The following is a 24,843-nucleotide window of genomic DNA, read 5'->3' on the forward strand; positions in this document are numbered from 1 at the left end:
GTCTCAAGGATGCTGGTGTGGATTCATTGCCCTGCTTGAAAAACTGCGAAAAACTGGCTCGTTTGGAGGTTTCATCTTGCATAGGACCAAAATAGGAAAGAAAGAAGTTAGACCCTTCTAAAGCTTATGGACAGAGTGAGGATGTTGGGGTAACAAAGCCGGCAGTCTGATGCCCAAACTTCTGCTCAGATTCCTCTGCATCACCCCAGCAAGGTCTCACACTCATTGGAAATGACCATCTTATAAGGCTCAATATTGTTTTTCCTTCACCTTTCCCTCCAAAGTGCTTCTGCAAGGTGCATCTTCTTCAGCAACAAAAAGGGGTGATGGTCAGTCCCACCAAGCCGTAGGGTGCAGCCCCATGGAGAACCAGGCAGGCTGACCCAGTTCCAATCCCCTGCCTGGCCCCAGGCACCGGATCAGGATGAGGATCGGGGAAGGAAAACCTGCAGCTAGCCTTGCCCCAGCCGCTCCCAGCTAGGAAACTTCTGAACAAAATGTTCCCGCCTGGGAACTGGAAACAAGTTTGCTCCTTGTTGCAGATCTGAAAAAGGCCTTACACGCCCCAAAGAGAGTCCATCCCGCTCCTCCCCGCCCCGCCTGCGCCTGATGAAAGAAATGACTTCCACTACAGCTCTTGGCTCTTGCTAATGAAGAGTTATTTCCTGCTCAGGGTGTGCTGCCCTCGACCTCTGGAAATGGGAAATTCCACCCTGAAGCCAGTGGGAACTTTACTTCGCTGACCGAAGTCCATCCCATCTCAGTGTCTTTCTGCAGGGATTTTTCCTCTGAGAAAACCGGTGGGTTCTGGGGGTGGAAAAAGGAGCATTGTCAGATCTTAAGCAGCCTCATTATATCCGCCATAGGAAAAGCTTTGTAAAATGAGGCTTTAGTGACTCATACTAAATTAGAATTTAGAAGCAAATTTGATTTAATTAAACCAACAAGCTACTCACAGACTAGAGCTGGCATTTTTTTTGTTACAGCCAGTCCACTCTAGCCTGTGCCCTGTCTGCAAAAGTAAGGCTATTAGACCAAATAAAGCTGCTACTCTGAAATAATAAAACCAGCACTGAGATTATGAGAACTGAGATTACGGGAAGTCCTTTAGGTCTCATTCTTCAGCTCAAACAGGCTTTTGCACTGCTGTGTTTACTAGTTTCCTTTCCCAGCATGTTATGACTTGCAAGTATGCTTCCAGGGGCAAAAACAAATCGACAGATATTAGTTCATCACACTCACCTATGCACAGTTGGATTTTTGACTTCGTGCACCGTGCTACTGCTGCACTTTGAACCCGCTTTCGTGTGCATGGATTTTTTTTTTTTCGCCCCCGGTTCTGCTCAAGGGCAGGGAAGCTGCTGGTGTACGACTCTGAATTTGGTTCCTAAGCAGTTTGAATTTCAATGTCATCAGGTTAAACAGATGCAAGAAGAGAATGATCTCCCTGGCTGACAGGTGCGGAGCAAAATGATGCCCGGGGAGCTTGTAGAGCAGAGCAGGCAGCTGAGGGTGGCAGAGGAGGAGCAGGGAGCCCACAGACAGCTGGCTGGGTGGTGGGGAGAGAGCAAGATTTCAAAGAAAGGGAGGAGAATCCAGGCAAGGCTGAACCCTGGAATCCAGAGCAGAGAGGCTGGCAATGCCCAGGACTTTTCCGCAGACACAATTAACATGGATGAGGTTTGAAATAAAAACCCATAAATGGGGCACAGAATTACAGCTAGGAGAAAAGGTGAACAAGCATTTAATGTAATGGTAAAAGAGATCATTTTTATTACAACAGTAAAGAATAAGGCCAAATAGAGGCAGGCACAGTTCTTGGCCCCAAGTTTTACTGTCCCTGCAGCTGGTTTTGCAGGACCAGCCAAGGTGATGTTCCCCTGGTACCCCTCTGTTTCACCTCCATGGCAGGGCTGGGGGCCAGGCAGCCCTATCTGGGGCACCTCTGAAGCTTGGGTTTCTCTGTCACCCACGCTCATCTGGCACCTGGGAGCCACAGAGCAGATGCTGCCCGTGGCCGTGACCGGCGTGCAGGCGAGTGGCTTTCCACATGTGCTCCCAGGGTCTCCCGATTGGTGTGCTCAGCAGAAGGGGCTGGTCCTTAAGTCAGCTCCCCTGCCTGTGACAGATGATATTTTTATGCAAGAAAACAAAAGCAGGATATCTGATGGACTGCATTATCTTTCCAGACAGCTTGGAGCTACAGCTGCAAAGTAAGAAGTTTTATGCTTAGACTTCAAAACTGTGAGTGGAATTTAAACATCAGTTTTAAACACCTACTTTTTCCTTTTTTTTTTTTTTTTTTTTTTTTTTTTTTGGTGTGCAACCTTGCATGAAGTATAGATATCTGCTTAATAACTTTTCATTATCAAGCAAGCTGTTGTGAATTCCTGTAAGATGAAATAATAATTGCTTTCCAAAGCTTCACAAAGTGTTCGCTAGATTTGCAGCTGGACTAATACATGCATACTGAGGAGGATGCTCTTTTCAGTAAATGCAATTAGTCTAGGTGGGAATGGTTTAAAATTATCTTTTCCACTGGAATATGTATTTGAGCAGGACTAGTCTGGGTGTTATCAGCAAATGTCAGGCTGGTCTGTGTGTCTTTGTCAGGGGCGTCGTTTGATGTTTACTTGTGTATGGAGAGGGATTAGGTTAAAACCTGCTGCTGCCATTATGTGACACTGTGCTTGCTAGATGAAAAATCTGTTGGTACCAGGTGTTAGCAAGCCAATTAATGATGATTGAGGGAAATTAGCTTAAGAGAATCCTGTCCACTATGATGCAGATGTATAGAAGTAATTTTAACAGATATATAGCACTCACTGGTGCACAGAAGGATCATTCTTGTGGCTGAAACACTTATAACCTGCTCTTTCTTGCACGTGGTTTAATGGCAATAATGAAAGAGTTTTCTGTGGGAGAGCTGTAGGGGCTGGGATCCAAACCTGAGCAGGCAGTTTGTGGTTCTAGGCTTGTCATAATTTCACTTTCCTATGGGAACTGTCCAGGATGGTCTAGCATGACCTCTGTCATCTTAGAGTGTTATTTTATATACAATCTTGAATGAGAAGAGCTGTATGTTGGAACTTTTTGTGATCTCCCTCCATGTTAGTAAAAGCTGAGAGACATCCTCCAGAAAAAAAAATAATCCTGTCTAGATTCTTCCACATCTCTCTCTAGCTACCCAAAAGAATCCAGTATTCTTCCCAATTTAACATTTATTTTACTTAGAAAGAAAGCAACTTCACGCTTTCTTGCCTTGGCACTTTTTATAGTCCCATATTCTGGTGGACCCAGGTGAATTCAAAGCTGGTATGAAAAGAAAAATCAGTGGAGTGTGATTGCTAACTAGGTATGGCAGAAATCCCATCCCCAGTGGATCCACCACCACTCATTCTCCATCTGGGCAGCTCCAGATCGTGCAGCAACATAAACAGCATCCAGATGAGGCGTGGGCATGCAGGTGCATTTCTGCTGAATTAGTCAGACAGAGCATGTAGCATGGGATGAAGACAAGCTTTGTACAACTGGCAATAAGACAATTCAGTCCATTGCCTGGTGCAAAGAAAATGTCAATATTTCTTTAACAAGTGAACTTCTCGACCATATCTCTACCATTTTGCTACTCTTAAATCATTCATTGCAGAGTTTTCTGTTACAGCACTGGGATCTCTAAACTCAGATTTACAATATCATCAACCTGAATATGGAATTAATCTGAACATAGTGGAAGTAAAATGCTGTTGATAATTTTCCCTTACCTTCATTCTTTTTCTCTATCTTTCTTTGGTTACTACAGCAGAGTCACCCCAGGTTTGACTAGCACAGCAAAACACAGTGGTTTTCCCAAAGCCAAGTTTGGTACAGATGGAAAAATGCTCACACAGAGAAAATCATAAAACTCAACATACTGCAGCCAGAGAGCCCTTCATAATTGGAGTGAAGGAGATCCTAAATAGAAGACATCTTAACCCCAGCTGATAAATAAATGTATAATGAATTAGGGTTCTGTATTGGACAAATTGCAGTATTTTTATGTCAACAGTGTTAAAATCAATTAGTTTTCTTTTCATTTTATAAAATAGCAAGTGAGTGTTAAAAATAATATCTGGGCACATACAGAAATGCTTTTCAGTGGCTTGTCCTTTAAATGCTCATAAAGTCCTTAAACTAAAGGGCCCCTGCAGACTTTTTAATTTAAAACATTTTGTCCTCATTCGGTATAGTCTAGTTCTTCTTGTTCCCTTAACTTGAGAAGTCTTTTTTCTATTAGATATTGTTAGATGGATAGAGTGGGCCAGATTCTTAGGTAGGCAAGCATGAAAAAGAAATAAATTTACTGAATTCAATGACATGACCCTGCAGTCATTCCAATGTGACCAAAGTTGGACACATGCAGCTGCCCCTCCTGCCAGGCTGAGTGAGGAGAAGGAAAACAAGAGGCTACTGAAGTTGTCTATGTTCCTAGCAAAAGGGTGGCTGTGGTCCTACCACCTTCCAGTTGTGCTTTCACTTGAAGCTTCTCCTAAAAGAGAAGATTACACAGCTCAATCTCACTTCTGATCCACTAACTTCAGTTATGTATCTTCAAATTATTTGTGGCTTTGCAGACAGGTGCTAAATCCAACTATTTGCTGTCCTATGTTGTCTAACCCTTTGACATATATCTCAAGCAATGAAGTGCATATGTTGTTAGTCTCTTTCCTTTGCTCTTGCTAAGAAAGATTTTAGGTTTTCCTTGGTAACTTCTAGGTTTGTGCTGTTTTTTACTGGTGATGTTGCTTTAGGAAGCTTGCTGTCTTGCTGTTAAAGTCCTGCTCTCTGTGATACCCTAGGAGCTCCTGGAAGCTGCTTCCCCTTTCCTAGAGAAAGGTTCTGTTTCCGCCTCTGTATTGTGATGATAATCACACTGTTCCCATGGCCACCAACCCAGCAAAATAACTCCCAGGTCTTTGTCGTGGAGAGACTAATGGGATTATTTTGTACTATAGGTGGGGCTTCCTTATGACCACTTTGATTTCCCTGTTCTGCATGTTAGGACAGTCCAGATATGCTGCTCTATGGAGAGGAGAGGTTTTTGTGTAGCAGCCTGCAGACTCCAACCTGTCTCCTGAAATTCATCCCAAAGGCATAAGCTGGCCATGGTTCAGGTGGGAGAGCCAGCTCATACTGCTATTGCTGGTCAGAAATGGGTGGTTTATACCTCCCTTGCTGCAGCTAAAGAACTGAATCCTGTGATAGTTTTACCACTAGTAATTAATTCCTGCTGGCTGGAAAATGCCAAAGATCCAAAAGGATCCTAAGGGGAGGACTCTGCATGGGGTCTGGGGTAAGGTTGGTTTCCTAGTTACACCAAATGGGAAACAAAAACGTGGAATGTTCGGATTTTAAGGAGTTTGCTACAAGTGATATCTGCTGTGTGGAGTTCCCCAGATGCTCAAGTCTCTAAACATTCAGCATTGCCAAGGAAAAAAACCACCAATAAAGCCAACAGGCATGGGGGTGCCTGTTCTTCTTTGGTGTGTTACAAGTTCCTAGAATGAAGTGTGCTCATATCTGCCACTGAAGTGGGGATTAGATGAAGCTGAGGCTCAGCTGAACTGTAGCTAAAATAGTTCCTTCTGAAGTACTTTTTATCATCACTCAGATATTTCTGCAGTATGTGGGCATGTTCTCAACAGCAGCACTCTATTAGTCCAAAGCAACTTCCTAACTTCTGTCTGTATGAGCACAAGGTTTACCTGTAACACAACATATTCCTATGATGTATGATTTATTTTATCAAAACTTTAAAGTTTTACAAAATCTTGCCTTTTATAAGTATTTAGCATCCTGTTGCATCTGGTGCTGATGACAAGGATGTACCACAGGCTGTTATTTGGGAGTAAGTAGCTCCACTAGGAACCTAAAATTTGCTTGATATTTTTATTTATAAAATGAATTCCTACTTCCATATACACTGTTGTGAGATGGGTACTATGTGAGATAGTCAATCAGGGCTATTAAAGGGATCAAGCAGAAGAGAAACAGCAGCTTAACACATAGAAAAGGCTCCACAAATTCAAGTAGTTCTGTGGGCCTGAGAGCTTGGCTGCAACGTTGGTAATATCACTGTTTTTACAGGCCTGAGAAGTATCCCCCTATAATCTTATAAAATCTTTGTGAATTTGGGGCCTGTGGGTCACCTGAGAGAAGCTGTCCAGAAAAAATGTGTGAAAGGAAGGGAGTCACAGGGCAGAGGAAAGCACTGAAAAAACAGATTCAAGTTAATACTACTCAAAGGCTTCTTGAAGCTAAAAATGAGAAAGCACAAAAGCTGGCAAGGGGAAAGATGAGGGTATGAGCAAGAGTCATTCATATACCTCTGATGTTGTTTTTATGTGCTATGTATTTTGTGCCTTAGGGTGAATGAATAATACTATGTTTTGAAGACAAAATAAGTTACTTTAATTAATGCATAATGCATTGTTTTGAAGACAAATTAAATTACCTTAATTAAATTGCTGGTTATGGGTTCTCAGAAAGAAAGGTGTATCCATGTGTCATCATTTGGGTTCACACACTTGTAAAAGGGATGTGTAGGGCAGGAGGGAGATGCACTGCTGAGCAATCCAGACCATCAGCTCTCCAGCTCTATCTGGAAAAATTAGAGGGATCCCAAACACAGTTGATCCCAAAACCTTTACATCCACAACTGGATTTTTCAACATTTAAACCCCAGCTGTTTCAGTGCCACTGCATTATGTCCTGAAATGATAGCAGTGTGACTGGCATATCTGGCCATCAAAAAAAACCCCTTACCTTTTCCAACAGCTCACATGTACAGAACAAGCAACTGGTACAGTTTAAGTTATATCTGCTCCTCTATTCATAAAGGGCTAAAGGCCCTTTCCCTGGTGTATTATTACAGTGACACAAGTGGAGAAATCAAGGGTACTTTAAACATAGGTCACTTAAAGTTGTGAGCAAACCAGTGGGAATGACTCTAATATTTTGGAGTTTAGCCAAAGAAAAAGAAGCATGAAAATGATTTGGGATATTGTCTGTCCTCATCTCAAGCTAAAACTTTAATAATTCCAATCCATACCTTTACTCCTTACCTAAATCCATACCTTTATACATCTTTCTATTGACCTTCATGTCTTCATACCAGTCTTTATTAACCAGCATAATTTTGGCCCACTGAACATTTGTTCAGTGGAAACAAATGTGGATTTGCCACTTATGCAAGGTAGGATCCTAGCCTTGGCATTAACCAAGAAGATCCATCTCAAAAGAAAATTCAGGCAACTGAAATAGAAAATAATTAAAAGCAACTTAAACAACCATGATTTAAACCACTTTCTGAAATTTGCAATGAGTGGCTAGAGCAGGACTAAGAAGCATTGCAAATAAGCTAAATCTAATGGGAACAGAAACAATGTATAACTGAGGTGCCCTTAAACCCCTCATAAACTCTTCTGAGAACTCCCTCCTGTGTAGTTTCTGCCTTTGAAATGTTATGCACTGAAGCACAGCAGGTTAGGCTGGGGAGAAAAGATAAGGATACTCTGCCCCGTGTTGAATCAAAAAAGTAATATCAGGATGGAGGACTGCAGCTATATTTGCTGGAATTTGGCAGAGATTAGAATTTAAAACATTGCAAAATGCCATGAGTGCTGCAGTGCCAATATAGGAATGGGATATCAGTATCAGCATAGCCCGACATGCCTGAACACAAGCATCGGAGTGGAAGATGCCTGTGCTGTTGGTATTTCATCATTTTAATTGCAGTAATACCTAGAGGTTAAGCTCTGCTGTGCCAGCTGCACATAGTCCATGACACTACACCTACATTGTCTGTTTGCAGTCCACAGGCTCTGCTCAACACACAAAAATATACCCACTACTTCAGCTTCAGGGGGTTTTAAGCATCCCTACCTGGCTGCAGGGCAGGCAGCCCTGCCCACTCTCAGGGCTAAATCTGAGGCATCTTGAACACTGTGTTTTCCAAAAGGCCTTTCCACTGTTTCCCTGGAGGGAAGGGAAAATTTTACTCTCTGTTGGGAATATGTGGGTGTGAATCCCTGCAGGCTGGGGAGTGACAGAACAGTGTCCAGCCATGCCTTCAAGTGCCCTCACGCAGAGGATCGTGGCACAGGTTGCAGAAGGCATGGGAGCTGCTCCCTCCCTCCCACACCTCTCCTGATTCTAGTGGGAAGGACCCCAGGGGATGTTCCAGCCCTCATCCTGAAGCAGCTTCTTATTTTGGGTGGAAGAGCACTGTATTGGTCCCCAGGCACTCCTGTGTTTGGTTACTCCATCACCTCTCCAAGGAACTCAGGCTCCAAACTTCAACACCTTAAATTACACCACATAGGATTGGGAGCTGTGATGCATCCAAATCATCAGTCAGGTGGGCATCCAACTCGGGCATGCTAAAACTCACCCAGAATTTCCAGGGAAGTCAGTAAAAATAACATTCCTCCTTACATTTTTGGCTCTTGCTGTCTCCATCCCAACCTGGATGAAACAAACACACACATGTTAGCAGAACACAATGCCAAAGAGCAGGAGGTTTTACGTAGATTATTTGCATGAACAACTCATGTAGGCAGGAGCAGCAATTTCAAATGCTGCCAGCTTGGCTGCCCAAGTAGCAAAGAAGAGAGGGGCATTCCTCTTCCATGTCCCCAGTATAAATTAGCAATCTGTAAGTGACACATTTACTCTTCATTGCTGCTCTTTGGTGGGGTGTAAAGACTTTGGGATGTAGGCACTGCAGCTTTTTCAAAATTAGAAGTCAATTTTCATTTTCCCCCCAAACCTCAAACTGCCAAATACCCCTGAGAAACATCTCCATGCAACTGAGATGCTGCTCCAGACATTTTGTGAATGTAAATTAACTAATCTTGCAGGAGCAATTGACAGAAAAGTAATTTCCTTTTATCATGACAAACAGTATTGCAGTATGAGACTAACGACTACAATTTAAGCAGCTATGAATTGTGCATTAGGGAGCTCTAGGCCTGAATATTGCTCACCATGAAATTTAAATTGCATTTTTTGTGCATCTAGCTGTTTATAAATAACACTGGAGTTACAACCGCAATAGTAATTTTTGTTATCAGTTTCTTATTTTCCCTGACAATAGAAATAAGAGATCTAGCTAGAGCATGGTCAGTGCAGTAAATAAAGGATAAAATACTCTTTATTACACTCAAACTTCTCTGGAAATTGGAACAAACCAAAAACCTAGATCCAACCTCAGTGCCTTGAAAACCTAAGAAAACATTTAGCAGCCAGGATCTCTTTTGATTGGTGGTAATATAAAAAAAAAAAAAACAAAAACCAAACCCCAAAAACAAACCACTAAACACAAGGCTTCTTCAACTAGGCCATATGCCATATAAATTAAGATTTTGATCCAAATTTCTATCTTGGACCTAACTCTTACTTTACCTGGCAACCATATTTAGTTGCAGAAGAATAAGCATAAGAATAAGTGTCATTTGTGTTGTAGTAGCCATCAAAACCTGCTGGATCCTGCAAAAGCAACCACTTGCCTAGGTGTGCCATAAGATTTCCAAGTTTCAGTCATTTGTGGTGCACTCCCTGCTTGCATCCAGGGTGCAACAACCTCCCCTGTGCAGGCTTCCCCCATGGATGCTGCTGAAATAGTTTTCTTTTACTTCTCTTGTGAGACTGCTCCTCCTGTGAATAAGGGTTAACTAAGGGACAGTCCTGCTAATGGTTTAAACACAGCCAATTTTACAACTCATCAGCATGTCAGAGTACACCAGGAATCCTCTCATGACCACAGAGGATCTTCCTGGAGGGTTGGAGCTCAGACACCTGTTCTGTACATCTGTTTTACTGTATGACGTGAAACCTGTGAGGGCATTTCTTAACATCAGAGCAGGTTAAGTTGCACACACAGCTGTGGTCACAGCCATCTCCGTGATGCATTTTATAGGGGGGGGTGATCCTGAGCTCTCCTTAACCCATGGACAGTGATGCCAGAGCTGCCAGTGGTAGAGCTCAGCCTGGGTGCTGTATGCACACACCCAGCAACTCCCAGCTTCTTGGAAATGCTTTGTCTGAGGAATGTAGAGGGTAGAAGAGGAATGCAATAACTTGTTTTCTTTGTATATATTTAAGATATCTTTTCTTGCTCTATGGTTAAGCCACTGCCCTCTAATTTCTCACTGTTTTTCAATAGGACTGAGTCCTCAAGGGAGGGCCTCAAAGAGGGAAAAGAGGGTATTAAGACAGGGGGTGGTGCTGGAAAAGCAGACATGGCCATTGCTGTTTGATGTATGTTGGCTCAACTACACGGAAATGAGTATCCATTACATTTTTATAAACCAGGCAAAAATTATCATAGATAGCAGTGAAGTAGCTTAAGTGTAAATAAAACCTCGGCTGCATGCTGCTCTGTGATAATGGAATCATTTACTGATGTAAAGAACTGGGTTTTTTTCTGCAGTCTATGAAGTAGTTAACAGCTGTGTGTGCAAGATACAAAAAAATTACCCTGGCTTTCTAATGGCCCTCACAGGAAAGGAGTAAAGGATCTAAAAGTTCAGTGAAAAAAAAGACTGGCTGAAATAGTGAGGCAAATGAATAATTTTGTGCTTGCCCAGCTCTCTGTAGGGCTTTTTTTGCAAGCATCCATTAATACTGTTTTCTGTTCCTTTGACCCTTTCTTATCGCTCTACAGCTTTAGAGAGCTACAGATACCACAATTCTCTAAGGCCTGTGAAACAGCAAGGGAAATAACCTACAGATGCAGTTCCCTATCCTACAAAAAAAGTTTATGTTTAATTTCCTAAGTAGTATAATATGGCAGCTGGTGAGAATTTACTTATAAAGAAATACTCAATCTGTAAACAAATACCTGGAAACTTGTTGTAATTGAAAGCCACTGCAGTAAAGCAAATTGGAAACCTTTTAGTAGGGGCTAAAATATTTTCTCTTTAAATGAGACTAGCATATTAGCTTCAGTCTGGGAATAAATATTTTGAGTCAAGAATTTTTTGATAGAAAACCATAATTACCTTTGCAATATTGGCGGTATCCATCTACTTAGCAAAGACTGACTTTATTAGCTATTTAATCATCTGAAACACTCTATTATCAAAAGCTCAGGGAGAGCAATGTCTCTGTCAGATTCAGCAGTTGCTGGGTTGTGTGTTTAATAACCTGTTATATTTCAGACCCTGTAGAAGTTAGTCATTGCAACTTTTCTTCTTTTAAACAAACCCCAGATTAAAGATACGGCCGAAGTAAACCTTTCTTTGAACTTAGCTTCACAGAGTTCCCATCCTCACCTAAGATTTAGTTTACCTTAAAGTCTCTGTTAGCAGCCTGTGTTCCTTCGAAATGTTTAAGAAATTGTGAGTTTAATGTCACATCCCTGTGTGTGTTTTGGCTGACGAGGACTCTGCCCTGAACTTAGCAGAAGGAGGGTGGGGAGCTCCAGATGCTGCACCTCTAGAGCCATAGCACCCACACACACACAATTGGATATTTAGATTGGATATTCAGAAAAAATTCTTTACTAACTGAGTGTTCAAATACTGGAACAGGCTGCACAGGGGTGTGGTAGAGTCAGCAGCACTGGAGATGCTAAAAAAATGTGTAGATGTGACACTTTAGGACATGGTTTAGTGGTCGTGGTGGTGTTGAGTTGACAGCTGGACTTGATAATCTTAGAGGTTTTTTCTAATCGTAATGATGTGATGATTCTGTGACCTGGCCAGCAATCCTATCTGATGATGAACCTCCAAACTGCCAAAAAAATGATGGCAGTAAGGCCACACCTGTCAGAGGGGATGTAGCTCTGATGTAAATGGCAGTGATTGACTTCCAGCCCCTTTCTCCATGAGGCTGCCTGCTGAAAGGAGCCTCGGGCAATGTGGCTCTCAGCTGAGGGAATATTGCTCCTCGTACCCTGTCCAGCTCCATGTCTTTCCACCAGGAGATGCTGTGGGGATAGAACTACAACAGCAAAAGTCTCCAGAAGTGTGGCAGGGCTTAGAAAGCATGCAAAAAAAATGTTAAGAGATCATATGCCTGATCCTCCTGGTAGAGCTGCACCCATGAGTAAATCCCACGTCTCTTCTTTTCTGCACGCGAGGTATCTCTGGCCAAGTCAGTCAAGGAGCCCAACCTTTGCTAACTGTGTTATTTGGCTAGCAGCTGGAGGGCTGAGTCAGTGTCATCAGCTTGCAGAGCCAAAAAAAGAGAAGAAAAGCCTTCTGAAGAGCCTAAGTCTTGTGGGCCAGTGCAGTAAGGAAAGAGAAACACTGGGATTCAGAACAAGGAAGGTAATTTATGCTTATCTTCACTTAAAATAATGAATTATACAGCTGAGTGAAATAACCTAGTATCTAGCTTTTTCCTCTGCCACTGCCATTCTTTCCATTGCATTCCTTTGCCATGAGTTCAGCCCCTATCATCTCTCCTGTTGCTGATCCCAGATTAAGTTAGTCAAAAGGGACAGAATTTGAGGGAAAAGGCTTTTTTTTACAGATTGCAAACCAAGATCACTTGATGAGTTTCCAGAGCATTAGGACTCCAAGGACAAGAGATTTGGTTTACATGTGGTTGGGGAAGGTTCTGCAGCTGCCTGGAGGTGGGAAAACAAAATGGTGTTTTTATTTTTTTATTGTTAATGAGAAATCAGGGTGGCTCTCTACAGCTGGAAAGACAAAGGGCAAATGGAGGTCAGGGCTATTACATTGATTCAACAGATGTCTCCTAGCCTTGCTGGAGATGAAGGTAATGAGCCCAAATAATCCCTAGCCCTGCCAATAGTGAAGACTTTCTGTTAGGAGGACTTTTTGCAGAACCCTGACTGCACTGTCTGATGGCTTCATAGCCCCACCTTGCTTCAAACTTAGAAGCACTGAAGCTTGAGGTGTTGAGATGGCAACAAATGCCAACAAGCAGAAGTAGAAAACAGTAGAAACAAAAGTCCACATTCACTTAATCATTATCAAAGGAGCACGAGCTGCAGGGCACCATAGCAGAAGCAGTTCAAGGACACATTTTGAAGATAAGTTTACTGTGCTAGCTATATTAAAAATTAAAAGTTAACTATAGTTAAAGTCAAAGTTTATAGTTAAAGTTTTTAATTATATTAATATGCTAATTATGTTATATTAACTATGTTTAAAGTTCACTAGGTTAACTTAACATAGGAGTAGAAGGAAAGCAAAAGAGTTAGAGATGATAGACTGGAAGTGGAACCTGCTGCCGCTTAGCTGGGCAAAGTGAGGAACAGTCACTCTTGTAAACTGCAAGATTAAAGTGAGCTCAAAGGGGTCCACAAATTAATGTCTGTGGGGATGATGTCAGAGGATAAGAGAGGATGACAAGCTGATTGTCTACCAGGATGCCAAGAGGTTTGTTTTCTGTCGATTTAAATGAAGTGGTTCAGAAGGTGTCTGAACATTGACAATGAGGATGGGGTGCTGTCTTAACATCACCAGGATCCAGCCCTTATAGAGCAAGCATGGTCAGCCTAGAAAGAGGACTATTTGGAGGTGCCTTGTGGAGGTTTTGGTGATGCTTCATGGCTGTTGCATTGCCAGCAATAAAATGAAGGACAAGAATATAAAAGCAACATTTTAGTGGCATTGCATCTAACATTATGCATGCCATTAGCCCACTTACATCATATTGAAGGGTAGTCCACATTATTTGAATCACTTTCTTTAGCAAGACTGATGTGCCTTTTGCCTTCAGGTAGTGTCCTGTCTGGTTTCTGCACACTCTCAGATCTGCTTTCTGTGTAGCCTTCCAGTTGCTTTAATAGTTTTTGTAATTTTTTCTTCCTCTGGATCTTTTCCTATGCTGACCTACATCTTCTGTCTACTACATGCATTATCATATGAACTTTGAATACAAATTCTTCTTTAAATCACTTTACTAGCAGGTAGTTCTCCACGGAAAACTGCTTCTTACACTGTTGTCTGCTCATTTATCCCAAAACACATCCTCACCCATGTCCGAGCAGATCTGTTTCACATCTGTTATTTGATGTCACTTCTCAGCCCTTCCAACTTTTCTCCTTCCTGCTTTGTTCTTTTAATTCTCTGTATTAATCTGATTTATGCTGCCAGCTCTGCCAAAGCTATTTGGTGCAATTCTTATTGTAATTATGGAGATTTGCTCCACAAAGATGGAGTAAGAGCAGTTATTCCTGTATTCTGATACACCAGGATTTGTATCTGGGACTGATTCCCTTCTTTCAATATGATGTATGATTTTAACAATATATTTGAATAGCATGCTTTCATTTATAGTACTGAATATCAAATATGAAATTTTTAGAAGAGGGATTCAGAAAACAGACCTTCTTATAGTAATTACCTGCTAAACAAACATGTTATCTGGCAAACAGCAGTCTCACTAAAGAAGCTCCTGACAAGACAATCAAAACTGGGAATAAGATGCTATTCCCTGTTGGGAAGGCCATCAAATCCATGTGACAGGCAGGGTAGCTGTCAGTGGCCTACAGCAAGGAAAATATTAGAAAGGCAATGTATTCTGAAACATTGAAAACTATTTTGAAACTTCTCATCTCAAGAATAAGGATGAGAATGGCTGGTTTTCCTTGAAGATGAGAAGCTACAGGGACGAATAGCGTAAATACTTCAGTTCACCAAGAACAAAATATTTTTCCATCAGATACATCCTGAACATTCTGTAGTGCTTCTTTTTCATCTGATAGACAGCTCACCAGAGCTCCATTTTCTCAAAGCATCACATTTTGGCTGTAAACACAGCGTGGCTTCTTGCCAGATATGATGATTTAAAGAGATCTGTATGCTTACATGACTTAGTTTGAATGGTCATGACTGCTGTGTTGTGTACTGTCAGCTCCTCACGTTCCTGCAGCCATCTCTTTCCTGTTACGCTCTGGCTCTCCCAGACTCCTTGCCTCTACAGGTTAGGGGACACTGAAAAAAAATGTGTAACTCTAGAGTGTGATGACAGCTTTTGCAAAGCATGGTGTTGACTGGTGCTGGTTTGAGCAAGGATGGGACTGTCGGGGAATTTAGCCATGTGCCCAGAGGCTGCCTGGGAACACCTGAGGGGAAAGCAGTTCCCCGGACAGAGATGCTTTGTCTGCATCTGAGCAGACTCACAGGCAGGAGGGAGAGTCTCCAGAGTGGCTGAAATCCTATGCATCAGATAACCACACAGTGTTCTTCTATGGGGCAGAGGACAAAAAGAGAGGAGATACAAATAGGGGTCTGTAGACCTCCGTAACAGGGCAAAGAAATGGGTTTGCTGAAGCCTGGTTGCTTGCTCAGTGCCCTCGGTGCAGCTTGGGGGACAGTGTGGCACAGACACCCCAGATGGGAAGCACCAGCCTACATGCACATTTTCTTGCAGGCTTGCACCCTGGTGACCACCATTGCTTTCTGCAGTGCTGTGTGGCTCAATCCTTTTCCTGGCCACATGGCTGCTGTCAGGGAGTGACATCAATAAAAGAAACCAGTGGTGAACTGACACAGATGTAACACTGACAGATACTAAAAATATTTCAAAGCCATTCAGCATCTACTCTTCTCTGTGTGGATTCACTTCTTCTGGCCCTTCACGGTCTCCTTGACCTTGCCATGTGTCTGTGAGCTTCTGACACTTCAGCTGTGAGTTATGACAGAAGTTACGGATCTGTGCAGTCCTGTTTTATGAAGATGATTTATTGTTTGTATTACAGTCAAGCGTAGAGGCCTCAAGCAAGATCAGGGCCTCATCGTGCTACTCACTGTATAAACATGTATTAAGAGACAGTCCTGCTCTGAAAGGATCACAAACAAAAGGTGGGAGGAGGAACAGAAAACCAGATATATGAAATGCATTCCCCAGGGCAAGCTGAAGATTAGTACCAGGCAGGGAGCAGCAGCACTGGCATCCCTGGGCTCCTGCCTGCCCATGTCTGCACTGGGCTCTGCTCTCTGCAACTCCTCCATCTGTGTCCTCCTCACCAGGGGCTTTGCAGAGGATGGCACAGTCCCCCTTTGCCATGCCTCAGCCATATCCTGCCATTAGGCATGGCTCTGTCTTCTCCTGTGGGTGTTGCTGGTGCACTGTTGCCCGTGCAGATCATTCCTTCTGTGGTGCTTCCAAAATAATTTTCTTGCCATTGTGTTTTCACCACTGACTTGATGGTCATTGCTATGAGCAGAGTTGTTGGTTATCACCTCCAAACTGAGAATGAATGGCATCGTGCCTTTTCAGAGTGAAATAAAATAGGTAACTTAAATCAATTGCTATGTTAGATGTAGATGCAAGATGTCTTGGGGGCAACAGCAAGACCTACAATGCACTAAACTGAAAGCACAGAGACATACTATGAGACAACTGCATCCTACCTCCCCCTGTGGGTCTGGGATACCACTTCTGGCTTAGCCTAAATATTAACCTTGCTTTTCACTTGCAGCAGGCAGAGGTTAACTGGAGTGCAGTGGTTTTCCTCCTTTTGTAACTGTTACTGTACTTGGCATTATGACTAGAGCTGTTCTCTACATATAAAAATGCAGTTTCCAGAGGTTAACCTGAAAGCTTGGTGTGTGGACTAGCATCAGCTCCTGTGTTCATATGAATTATACATTTTGCTTTGAAAAATGTTGTGAGCCAACTCTCCTGAAGTCCAGAACTCTATACAGGAAAGAAAAACTGAGATATGGATTTGTCCCTGATTTTCAAAGAGGAAAAAGTCAGACTCCTCTTAGGAAAATACATCGTTATGACCTTTCAAAAAAAGGGAACTAGTAACACTGAGAGAGCTGCTTTGCCTCTGCCCGCTGACAGGAGTACCAGTACAGCAGCCAAGAGCAGGCAGACACATTGATATTAGGGTGACAGGTAGATGGCAGATTGCAGGGCTGCAGTGGACTGTGAGGGCTTGCAGGAGACCCTCCCATGCTGGCTGTTCTCCAAGGCCTTCTAGAAGAAGCAGAAGATGCTGTTCACAAAGAACCTGAAAAGTGTGAACTGCATCTAAGGGCAATGGAAACATTTCCATGCTGGCAAGGGCACTGTCAGAGCCATGCAGAGGGGCAGCCTGCCCTTCAGAGAGCCTCTGGAAGGAGGAGCTCACCAGAGAATGACTCAGCTTCTACCTCCAGGCAGATATTCAGTCTGTCTTGCAACATCTAAGCTGTCTTTGGGTGCTTTCATGACAGAGAGTGTTTACTCCAGCTAAAGCAAATATATCCTCCATTAGCTTAATATTAACACTCCAACAGCAGCAGGTGGGGTCGGGCAGACATTCCTTATCTACTCAATCTCCAGTGTACTTGAAGAGCACAGCAAAGAGCTGAATCACAGCTACATTCAGGAGTATTTACAGAATGTAGGAATTCCTCTTTTCCACTCAGAGCCAGGGAACATCCAAACTTCTCAGTCCCACCTACATCTTTCCCAGGTGTGCTCTACCAGTTGCTCTGCGTGTTTGTCATACTCTTCATAACACAGTTCACCAAGTGCTCATTATATCTGTACTGTCACCGTATAATGCCTCTCCCCACAAATGTTTTATACCACTTCTTTCTTTTACACGCATGCAAACTAATCATAGAATCATAGAATTGTTTGGGTTGAAAAAGACCTTTAAGAATATCACATCCAACTGTTAATGTAGCACTGCCAAATCTACTACTAAACCAAGGAACATCTGCATCAACTCCACTCTCCTGGCAAAGCAGTCCACCAGCACCTCACGCCCACTAGGAGCTTTATGTCTGTTTGATTCAGAATTTTTCATGAATTCCATGTTGCCATCCATCAGCTTACAAGTCTGAAAATCTCTCCCATTGCCTGACTGATGTTGTGGTTGTTTTTTTCTCCAGCTCTGTGAAGGAGGGCTGGTTCCTGAACAGGCACTCATAACTAGCATAAGCCATTTTTGATAATGAAAAACAAGTCACTGAGTGTTTTCCACACTGTTGTTTGCCTAATATCCCCATCCTTTCTTTTTTTAATTTCCTTTTTAAAATCTCTTCTGTAAAATGGACACAAGGGTCGTGCTGGTCACCTTTGCAGTCAGTCCAACCACCCCCCATGCCTCAGGTAGGGTGTAACACGTGTTACCTACTCCTTTATGCACTGACAAAAAAACAACCTCAGCCCAAAATGAACCATTGAGCAAGTCTGCTTTCACCAAACAAGCATTTTAATTTCTTGTCTATGTGAGCCAGTTACTGATAATCCCAGCACTTCAGGCTGGTTTTCCTTTCCCTTTGTAGTCAGAGATGAAGGTGATGCAAGCTTCTTCGAAAGCAAGATGGAGAGCAAGGAGAACACACCATTTTATGGCACCAGGCTTTGCTACTTTCACTTTCTAGGAAGCACATCCATTCCTGATGTGATACATGGTCTGTAAAAAAGCTAAGCAGCTAAGCAGGTCCCTTTGGAAAACCTGATAGAGCTGAGCTGCCTGTGGGGCTTCCCTTCACTTCCCAGGCATCCTGTCTGCCATGAGGCCTCTTTGTATCCCTCCTGGTCAGGGGCAGGGGCTGTCAGCATCAGCAGCACGCAGAGGTTTGGGAATCAAATCAGCATCAGTGATTTTTGTGGAGACTTAACTATGCCCAGCTTGGCTTCTGCACTACTCATGGACCAGGAAAGTTTACCAGCCAACCTAACACTGCAGCATCAGTCAGTGACATCTTGCAGATTGGATCACAAGCCTGTTCATTGACTCCAGTGGCACTGTTAGTAAGAATAAATATTACACCAGAGAGGTGAAAGTGTGTTATAAAAATCATAAAGGTAACAACATTGCTCCTAAGTGGACAAATTTAGAGAAGGGTTTATTATGATTAAATGGCAAAATTACAGTTGTAACAATATGGGGATGTAAATGTAATTGTGTATAACACTTTCTAATCATTAAAATCCATAAAAATTTTGCACACTCAAATTAAACACAAATTACTACTGCTTGACACCTGAAGCGTTAGCATAATATCCATGCCATATGGTTGGCATTTTCTGTTTCTTAGATCTGTCACTCTTCATTCTTGTCAGCTGCTCATGAGAACTTGCCAGATAATATCTGCACCATTGCCAAAAATGTCTAACAGCTGGTGTAGTACTGGTTAAACACCCCGTAATGTTTCAAACTTTAGTGTTCTCATCTATACATTAGGGAGCTGGCTCTTGGAACAGATGTTTAGCTTTGTCTCTAAATTAGCTGCAGCCTGCTTGTGTGTCAGTGTTGTGTTTTTATGCTCCATCGTGCTGCTGCTTTCTGTGGGATGAATGAGCTCAACAGCATCCCAGCTCTGACAACCTTAAAAAACATCAAGTGGCACAATAAACTCTGTTAAAAGTGCACTCTGATGTCTCCTTGCAGCATGGAGATGTGCATCTGCTCGATGGCCTTGGCACCACTGGTCACTGGAACCCCTCTGTGATCCAGAAATAGGTGTGGAAGGTGCATGTCAGAATGAGTCTCCTGAGGGACCCAAACCATAATATGGTCTTAAGACCCAAGCACTGCATGGACATGGTTTAGAACTCTGTCCCCCAAGGAGGGCATAAGACAGCAGGGGTTGCAGCTGGGGCAGCCCAGGGGCCTAAACCCATCTTCATCTTGCAGTGTTTGAAACCACTGGACTGGGAAGCAGGAGACACATTTCTAACTCTGTAAATCCCCTTTAAAACAGTGCTAATGGGTAAACCAGGAATTCTTTAATGTCTTCTGTACGTGAAATCTGAATGTCCAGAAATCTATCTAGTTGGGTGATTTACATTTTAAGATTTATCATGAGCCAAGCACATAACACCAGTGCATTAAACAAACATCCAATTTAATAAACAACCTGATTATATGCAATTCCTTTGGGGCCGTGAATTTAAAAAGGCTGATTTACACCTTTGGAAAAGAGTATTGATTCCTTGATTTTTAATTTTGCTTTTCTTTCCCTGGAGACCTTTTGCTCCTTCAGGCCCAGTTCAAAATGAAGTCACTGCCCAGTTAAAACACTGGGTTAATTCTGAGACATTATGAGGGAAAAGATTTCTTGGGAAGTGGCTAAAAAACACTTCTGTCCCTAGAGGGCTTTGTAGGGACAAAAATGGGGAGAGAAGAGCACTGGAGAGAGGAGACCTCTGCCCCTCCAGACATGGGCAGTTTGATTTTTTGTGTTACCTTGTGTAGGCAATGAGCTAATTCATGTAATTTTACACAGAGCCATTTTAATTTGTGCTATCATTTGGTATAGGACACCCCTTATGAATTGAGACTCCCCTGTTTCAGCTGCCATGCAGGCACACAACCAACAGATATCAGCTGCCTAAATAAGCATCCCATCTAATACAGGGCAAGAAACAGATGTTTGGACAGGCAAAGAGTGCAAGTAAATATATAGGTACATGCTGTAGGCAGTGGTCTTAGCATGCCATCACCTATGGCAGGCTATAGACTCACTTTTGTCATGTGGGATTCAGAAACATTGGATTTTCAGACTGTGGCTTGTGCCTCTTGTTTTCCTCTTCTCTGTATATGCAGTTCTACTCAGACAGAAGGAGTGTAAGCATAAGAGTCGTGGGCTGCATATTTCAGAAAACAGATTTAGAGAGATTTTATTCTTTGCAGATGTTCCCATCCCTGTACTGCATCCCTGGAAATTATCCATCTTGGATAATAGATGGAATTAGATCAGAAAGAAGACAAGATGCACTTACTCACTAAGGACGAATTGGATAAAGTGGTAAAATGAGGCATGCAGCTGGGCCTGTCAGTGTCTGGTTTATGTGCATGTGGAGCAGTCACAGAGGATTTTATCCTTGGCATTAGCTGTAATAGGATAAACATATTTTCTGTTTATTGTAATATTGCCTTTTACCTGCATTAAAAATCATTACTGAGCCATCATCTATCACATAACAGCCAATATCACTTATTCCAGTAAGGTGCTATCCATGTGAAGCCCCTAAATTGAAAAAAACCTGTTGAAAAATTGGACAGAAAACCTGAAAATAGGCTTTATCTTGGATGAGGATTAAAGACATTACCTTAGGCCAGAGAACTGCACCAGGTTGCTCATATTCAGTGCCATGGGATCCAATGCCAGAACAAACAACAGCCCACTCATTTCTCAGTCCAGGCTTGGATCTTTTCTTAAGAAAAAAGAACTTCAAGCTTTCCCTCACCATGAGGGTTTTCATTTGTTATCAAAGAACACAAGCAAAAAGGACAAGTGTCTGTCATGTGGGTGTTTGGTACATCCCTTTAAATGTTTTTCTGTTTCTTTAGGCATGTGGGCACTGCTGAAAGTCAGGCCATCAGATGAGGTTAAGGCCATATAAGAGGTAAGAGCAAGCTGAGAACAGAAGGGTTGCTGGGAGGGGGATTGCAGAGCTTTTCCTCTCACACGTTTTTACTTTCAAATGTGCTCGTTGACACTGTGAGGTTTGGAATTCTGCAGCTAAGGAGAGAAAGTGGGAAGCTTCTGGTAAAGAAGGTTCATGCTTGATTTTATTTTTATCTGTAGAATCCTTGGACTATTTTGATATAAATATTTCATTTTTCACAGCAATTGAGACCAAAGATTCAGTACAATGCCACAGCCCTGAAACTGAGTATGTCACTTATCAAACTATGATGTTCTGCTGCACAAAGAGGAATAAAAAGTGACATAAGTTGACATTTCTGGATGCAAAACATGTACCACAGTGCAGCTCATTAGTTAGTGATGTAGATCACATACATGTGATTGTAATCCATCGTTTTTACCACCACCTTGAGCAGGATTATAGCCAACCTGTAGAGTCCAACAGGTACCTGTAAGCCTAGGCAGTAAGTTCTTTTCAGCTCAGGCCATTGCAGATCTCTCATTTGTGGTGTTCCATTTGTGCTCTTTTGTTTATGAATGTGAATTATTTGATGCAAATCATCTCAGTGCAAAGGCAGGCAGGCAATACTATTGATTCAGTGCCAGGCAGCAGGTCAGAAAATCAGTTTTGCACTTCTTGCTGTGGATAGGTTTAGCTGGGGGATTTTTTTTTATTATCTCTCTCATGTCTCTGTATTGATATGATATAATAACTTGAAATTTCCAAACTCAGCTCCTGCCATGTATATTCTTTATACATGTACTTAAAGTACTTAAGTTATCCCATTCACTTCAGCACACGAATCAGGTACACAATCAGGTGTATGTAATATTACAGGTCAGGATTTAGTCCCTATAAAGACTACAAAAGAAAGGCAATACTAAACATGGTGGTTTTGACACAAAGTTGTTAAAAGATTTGCATGCTGCTCAGTCTTTTAAATTCATATGGATAAATGCCCCTGTCTATGTGGGCCTGAGAGGCTATCCCATAGGGCTGATATAGAAAAACCAAGGCCACAATGTCTCCTATTGACATGGAAATCAACAGAAGTAGCTACGTCTTTAAGCACTGCAGAGAGGGCACTGCACTTTGCTTTTTGTAATCAACCTTTTTTCATTGAGAGTATTTCTAAGGCCAGACTTGGAGAAGCTGAAAAGCAGAACTAGTTGTCTAAATTGAGCATGATTCTTGTGATGGACTCGATCAAAGATTTTTTTGACTTTTAAATCATTAATTTCTCAGACCTCTTCTTAAGGTTTTTATAGTCCCCCTCGCTTCAAATATCAGTAGCAGTGACTTAAAAGAAAATCAAAGCAATGAATATAACCCACAGTTCAAAAAAAATTTTTTTAATGTTTTGTCAGTACTTCTCTAAGAAATATTTTGCTAAATTCTAGCACAGAAAAATATTGTCATCTATTTAAATTTCCTAAGTAATTTTTAAGGGTTTCACTTGGCCGACACTTCTTGGCCTTGCATTAATCTTGGGATTGTTTCACAAGAGACCCAGGGAACACCCACTGATAACAATGTCAAACATTCAATGTATTTACTGAACGTTTCCACTTGCTTGATCATTAAGGCATGCTTTGTGTATGAGGTCACTGATGTTGTGTAAGTGTAGAATTTATGGGGTGATTTGAACTATAGGGGAGTCCTGACATGTTTTTGGCAAATACTGTCAGATACCGTGGACTGATGCCACTCACAATTGTAGCTCTGGGATATAATCAGGTCCTAGCATGAACATGTTGCATTAGAATTCAAATCCTCTGATTACAGAGAAGATGGGAAAAAGGTTATTTAAACAGGCTGTATATACACTGTAGGAATATTTAACAAAACACATTTTCGTGTCTGTTAAATTATTTGAGCACTAAGCCTTTTAACAAACAAAAATAAAAATGTAGTTTCAGAAACTCAGAGGAGAAGGCTTTACATCAGTGTAGCAGGCACTCTCCTTTTGAATCCTGCATTTAAGTTGGAGGGAGCAGTGAAGGGCCAAGTTCAGAAGGTGGCAGTAAGACTGATTCACCAGCAGTGTGGCTGTAACCATGTCTGGGCTTCTTAACTGTCCTGGACTTGCCACCGAGTCACTAGGTAGCCTTGCAGAGCCTATTCAAAGCCTGTTTAAAACTCATTTAAATAATGACAATTGGATTTTAGCACCTTTTAGATATAGTGATAATGACCTTGCCTTAATTTGCTACTTCTCTGCTTGCATTGTGAGGATAACTGAAGAGTTAGAGTTCTTGAATGAAACATCTGGATCTATGCAACTGCTGACTTTACCACATACCTGCTGCCTGACTTTGAGTTTTATGACTGATTTTTCTTCAACCTCTTATTTTGCATATTTAAATTGCAAATGCCTTGCAGTTCTCATAAGAGAGGAGTAGAATCTGTTGTCCATGGGTCATGTTGTAAGTCAAAAACCAGGAATGGCCACCACTTGTGCTGGAGGTTTCATCAGTTCTCTCCAACTTTCACTAAAACATGTGAGTAAAGTCAGTTGTGGTATTGTGCATCTTTTAATCCTTTGCAAAAACATTAACTCCTTGACATTAGTCCCACTAACTGGACACTATTTTAATTACCTGAAACTTGTCCCACCCATAACATTTAAAAATTATGGAATGACATTTTATTGTGGGTTATGGAAAGATATACTCTGCAGGTATATTTCTTCATCCCACTTAGAAGAAAAGAGTGATTCTAGGAGTTTGAGTATACAGTTATCAGGTAAAGACTAAACAAGACCTTCTTCACTTTTTAAAATAACTTGTTTTTTCTAGACTTGTGTGAGTAAATACTGTGATTTATTTTCCTGCCCTTGCTTTTATTTAATATTTTATATTCAGGTTGGGATTAGGACTACCCTACAATTCAGAAAGGACCTCACCATTTCAGGTGGCAAACAAAGTGCAAAGCCTTCCTACAAACAGCACAAAAATGGTTTTTGCTTTTGAGGTGGACATCATTCTCCAGATGTCTGAAAGACTGAGGTATTAGACAAATGGGTGTATGAGTGTAGTGAAGCTCATATTACCAGGTGTTGTCTATGAGAAATGTCATTTATGAGTTGTCACACAGGTGCTATTAAGAGGCTATTCAGCAGAACACAGTACTTGGTAATGACTGTTACTGTGCTTGCTGCCATCACGGAACAACCAGGTGTAGTTAAAGAGACTATTTCTTTTGCTTTCAGAAAAAATTACACCTCTGGTTTATTTTGTTGCACTTAGGCACAACCTGCATGGTCCAGCCCCTTGCAGCAGCTCAAACTGGAATATCTGAGAGCCAGGGGCTGGGGTGAGGAGCTGGGGATGCTGGGCTCCAGCCCTGTCCCACTCTCTCCACTTCCAGCAGTTTCAGAGGACAGGATCCAGAAGCTCTATCCAGTCTCTAGGGCCTGCATTCAGGCAAGATAGGAACCCAGCAGCTTCCAGAGCTGCTCCTCCCTCCCTGCCTCCCCCTTGGCCTCTGGTACCC

General features: G+C 42.1%; 1 protein-coding gene across 1 annotated transcript in view; it reads left to right on the forward strand.

The window, feature by feature from the left end:
• The first annotated feature begins 2,193 nt into the window (after positions 1-2,193).
• The window catches only part of LOC115599222, a 146,495-nt gene continuing 123,845 nt past the window's right edge, over positions 2,194-24,843 (forward strand). The window contains exon 1 of the mRNA XM_030460703.1: positions 2,194-2,244. The gene's annotated coding sequence lies outside the window, so the exon portion shown is untranslated. The remainder of the gene's footprint in view (positions 2,245-24,843) is intronic.

The sequence above is a fragment of the Calypte anna genome, chromosome 1 (genome assembly GCF_003957555.1).
Source record: "Calypte anna isolate BGI_N300 chromosome 1, bCalAnn1_v1.p, whole genome shotgun sequence".
NCBI classification, from domain to species: domain Eukaryota; kingdom Metazoa; phylum Chordata; class Aves; order Apodiformes; family Trochilidae; genus Calypte; species Calypte anna.